The following is a 5330-nucleotide window of genomic DNA, read 5'->3' on the forward strand; positions in this document are numbered from 1 at the left end:
CCTGTTTTAAGCTTCATGGTTGATTCTGAACCTTGGAAATAACACTTGACAAAGTAACATCTCATAAAGTCCAAAGCAGAATTTATTTATACTAGTTGGACAGGCATGCTTGAGTCTATGCCGTGACAGTAGCATATTGTTAACATACATATGATTATGTGTGATTCACTTCAGAAAGTTACATTTCCATATATTCTAGATTCATCTCATTCAAAGTTAAATAAAATTTGTGGGGGGTTTTTTAAATGATGATGATTACAGCTTACTGCTCATGAAAATCAAAAACCCACTCTCTCAAAATACAAGAAAATCAAAAAAACATCAATCCAAAAAGAGTTTAAAACAAAGAAACTTCTGAAAAGTTATGCTCATTTATGCACTTAGTAATTGGTTTAAATCTGTTCACACTAATTACTGCGTCTATACAATGTGGCTGCCAGTCCATGGCACTGTTGGAGTTATATGAAGCCCAGGTTGCTTTGATAGCAGCATTCAGCTCATCTGTATTGTTGAGTATGGTGTCTCATCTTACTCTTGACATTTCTGTAGAGATTCTCTTTGGGGTTCAGGTCAGGCCAGTTGGCTTGCCAGTCAAACACAGTAATATCATGGTCAGCAAACCGCTTTCTGGTGGTTTTGGCTTCACTGTGGGCAGTTGCCAAGTCCTGCTGGAATCAGTATCTCCATAATGTTTCTCAGCAGATGGAAGCATGAAGAGCTCTAGCATCTCCAGGTAGATGGTTGACAGCATTGACTCTGGACTCGATAAAGGTCTGTGGACTAACAGCAGCAGATGACATGGCACCACAAACAATCACTGACTGTGGAATTTCACACTGGATTCCCAGCACCTTTGAATCTGTGCCTCTGATCTTCCTCCAGAATCTGGAACCTTGATTTCCAAATGAAATTTTAAAAAATCATTTTCACCACTGCGCAATGGTCCAGATCGTTTTCTTCTTAGCCCAGATGAGGAGCCCTGTGGAGTCTGGACACTGGTGGTGGTGATGGTAGGACTTAGGTTTGCACGAAGGAGCTGGACCTGGACAGAGACGAGATGAATTGGAGTTTGCGATGAAAAAAGGAGTGGACTTTTGAGGATCTGGACCTAAGTACAGATACACATGTGGACAAAACTGTTGGTACCCCTCTGTTAATGAAAGAAAAACCCACAATGGTCACAGAAATAACTTGAATCTGACAAAATAAATAAAAATTCGATGAAAATTAACCAGTGAAAATCAGACATTGCTTTTGAATTGTGGTTCAACAGAATTATTAAAAAAAAACAAACCCATGAAACAGGCCTGGACAAAAATGATGGTACCCTTAACTTAATATTTTGTTGCACAACCTTTTGAGGCTATCACTGCAATCAAACAATTTCTTTAACTTTCAATGAGACTTCTGCACTTCTCAGCAGGTGTTTGTGGCCCACTCCTCATGAGCAAACTGCTCCAGTTGTCTCAGGTTTGAAGGGTGCCTTCTCCAGACGGCTCCTTCCAAGATGTTCAATAGGATTTAGATCAGGGCTCATCAAAGGCCACTTCAGAATAGTCCAATGTTTTGCTCTTAGCCATTCTTGGGTGTTTTTAGCTGTGTGTTTTGGGTCATTATCCTGTTGCAAGACCCATGACCTGCGACTGAGACCAAGCTTTCTGACACTGGGCTGCACATTTCTCTCTAGAATACCTTGATAGTCCTGAGATTTCATTGTACCCTGCACAGATTCAAGACACCCTGTGCCAGATGCAGCAAAGCAGCCCCAGAATATAACAGAGCCTCCTCCATGTTTCACAGTAGGGACAGTGTTCTTTTTTGCATCTGTGAACATAGAGCTGATGTGCCTTGCCAAAAAGTTCCAGTTTTGTCTCGTCTGTCCATAGGAAATTCTCCCAGAAGCTTTGTGGCTTGTCAACATGCAGTTTGGCAAATTCCAGTCTGGCTTTTATATGATTTGTTTTCAACAGTAGTGTCCTCCTTGGTCATCTCCCATGAAGTCCACTTTGGCTCAAACAACGACGGATGGTGCGATTTGACACTGATGTACCTTGACCTTGGAGTTCACCTTTAATGTCTTTGGAGGTTGTTCTGGGCTCTTTTGTTACCATTTGTATTATCTGTCTCTTCGATTTGTCATCAATTTTTCTCCTGTGGCCACGTCCAGGGAGGTTGGCTACAGTCCCGTGGATCTTAAATTTCTGAATAATATGTGCAACTGTAGTCACAGGAACATCAAGGTGCTTGGAGATGGTCTTATAGCCTTTACCTTTAACATGCTTGTCTATAATTTTCTTTCTAATCTCCTGGGACAACTCTGTCCTTCACTTCCTCTGGTCCATGTTTAGTGTGGTACACACCATGTCACCAAACAGCACAGTGACTTCTTGTCACCCTTTAAATAGGCCGACTGACTGATTACAGGTTTGTAGACACCTGTGATACTAATTAGAGGACACACCTTGGTTGAACATGTCCCCATGGTCACATTATTTTCAATCTTTTCTAGGGGTACCATCATTTTTGTCCAGGCCTGTTTCATGAGTTTGTTTTTTTAAAATAATTCTGTTGAACCACAGTTCAAAAGCAATGTCTGATTTTCACTGGTTAATTTTCATTGAATTTTTATTTATTATTACTTTTGTCAGATTCAAGTTATTTCTGTGAGCATTGTGGGTTTTTCTTTCATTAACAGAGGGGACCAACAATTTTGTCTACGTGTGTAAGATGTAATGCAGGTGGCTTGGGTGGAGGAGATTTGCAGTGGTCACACTGAAACAACAGACTACAGAGGAGATGACAGATTTTGAAATATAACAGCAGAAGGATTATAGGATACAGAAAGGCCGTGGCAAAATGGAGTCAGGTTAGAACTTAGGTGAGTGGACACCCATACCAGCTGATGACCAGAGCAGGAAAATGGAGTGTAGTGAAAGGAAGACACGTGAATTAATGAATTTAAAGGATGAATGAAAATAAAAGTCTTCCTGCTTGAACTTAAGCAGTGCCTCGTTTAGCAGATGCTTTTCTTGACAAGGTGACGTACGTCTGAGAGTAAGTACAATACAAGAAAAGATAGAGACAGAAGCTTGTATTTTTCCAAATAATACAAACATTATCAACAACAAAATAACAAGCCATTAACATGGGACCTCATATCCTCAACAAAGACATTGTCTTTATCAACGTATATTGCACCAAAATACCAAATGCCTGCCTTTCTCTTCAAACTTAATCAAGAGCTTCTCTTTAAATGAGCTAATGTTACAAAACGAATTATTCCTGTAGATAAGCAACATATCCACCTCCTCAAAAATAAAATAAAGCTCATTTGCTCGAAGAGCATTATTCACCTTGCTGCATATACACTCACTGGCCACTTTATTAGGTACACCTTGCTAGTATTGGGTTGGACCAAGAGATTTTGGTCCATATTGACATGATAGCAGCACGTAGTTGCTGCAGATTTGTTGGTTAGACATCAAAGATGCGAATCTCCAGTTCCACCACATCCCAAAGGTGCTCTAATGGATTGAGATCTGGTGACTGTGGAGGCCACTGGAGTACAGTAAACTCATCGTCATGTTCAAGAAACCAGTTTGAGATGATTCGAGCTTGGTGACATGATGCATTATCCTGCTGGAAGTAGCCATCAGAAGATGGGAAAGGGACGGACATTGTCAGCACTCAGGTAGGCTTTGACTTTTAAACAATACCCAGTTGGTCTTAAGGGGTCAAAAGTGTGCCACACAATACCCCTCACACCATTACACCAAAACCAGCAGCCTGAACCACTGATACAAGACAGGATGGATCCATGCTTTCATGTTGTTTACGTCATGTCTGACCCTATTATCTGAATGTCGCAGCTGGAATTGAGACTCATCAAACAAGGCAGCGTTTTTCCAATCTCCTTTTGTCCAATTTTGGTGAGCCTGTGTGAATTGTAGCCTCAGTTTCCTGTTCTTAACTGAGAGGAGTGGCACCTGGTGTGTTCTTCTGCCGCTGTAGCCCTTCTGCTTCAAGGTTGTTGTGTGTTCAGAGATCGTATTCTTAATACCTTTGTTGTAATGAGTGGTTATTTGAGCTACTGTTGCCTTTCTATCATCTCAAACCAGTCTGTCTATTCTCCTCTGACATCTACAAGGCATTTTCGTCCACACTACTGCCACTTACTGGATATTTTCCCTTTTTTAGACCATTCTCTGTAAACCCAAGAGATGCTTGTGCATGAAAATCCCAGTAGAGCAGCTGTTTCTGAAATACTCAGACCAGCCTGTCTGGAACCAACAACCACGCCACGTTCAAAGTCACTTAAGTTCCCCTATTTCCTCATTCTGATGCTCGGTTTGAACTTCAGCAAGTCGTCATGCCTAAATGCACTTAGTTGCTGCCATGTGTTTAGCTATTTGTGTTAATAAGCAATCAAACAGGTGTACCTAATAAAGTGACCAGTGTATTTTATATAATAGAAAAGATTCTATCTGATGTTCAAGTGTGTACAAAGGTATAATGGAGGAGCTGAACAGATGTAAAATATCTACAGTATAACTTTCCACACAGTGTGCAGCTGTATACAGAAAGCAAATAATCCAAGTCCAGTATGGGGTGATGCTGAGCATTCAGGCTTGCATTGGTGGAATAATTGCTATCCCTGGGGCTGGATGGAGTTCTGTGTCATGTAGGGGTAGAGGGTCGGGGCAGTGTTCATGTTGTCAGGTTGGAAACTGTTCTTGAGGTGTGAGGTTTTGGTCCCGATGATCTGCAGCTTCTTGCCTGAGGGGAGGGTTTCAAAAAATCTGTGTCCAGGGTGAGAGGGGTCAGTTACAATTTTACCAGCACACCTCAGCGTCCTGGAGGTGTACAAGTAGTGAAGAGATGGTAGATTACAGTTTATCACCCTCTCTGCAGAGTGATACACTGCAGCCCATTCTTGTAAGAACTTTTGTGTTTGTTGCAATAAACACATAATAAAACTATGACTTTATTGCAATAGGTCATGTTGTATTAAAAAGAACATAATGATTCACATTGAACTGTTTTCTTTAAATAGCTCAGCATAAAAACAACCACCAGATGGTGCCCTTGATTAACAATCCCACTGCTGCTCTGCAGGTCTGTGTTTCTAACTGGGAATCATAATAATCTGAATGCTCACTGCGCTACATTTACAGCATAAAAATAACTTACAGGATTGCTCTTTAGCATTAACTCTCCAGCACTGAACTGATTGCTGAGCGTCCGTGCTACTCACCTTGGAAAATGCAAATTTCTACATGTGGGAAGACATCAGTTTAAAAGCTGGGATTATGACGAATAGATTATTTTAC

The sequence above is a fragment of the Cheilinus undulatus genome, linkage group 10 (assembly GCF_018320785.1).
Source record: "Cheilinus undulatus linkage group 10, ASM1832078v1, whole genome shotgun sequence".
NCBI lineage: Eukaryota > Metazoa > Chordata > Actinopteri > Labriformes > Labridae > Cheilinus > Cheilinus undulatus.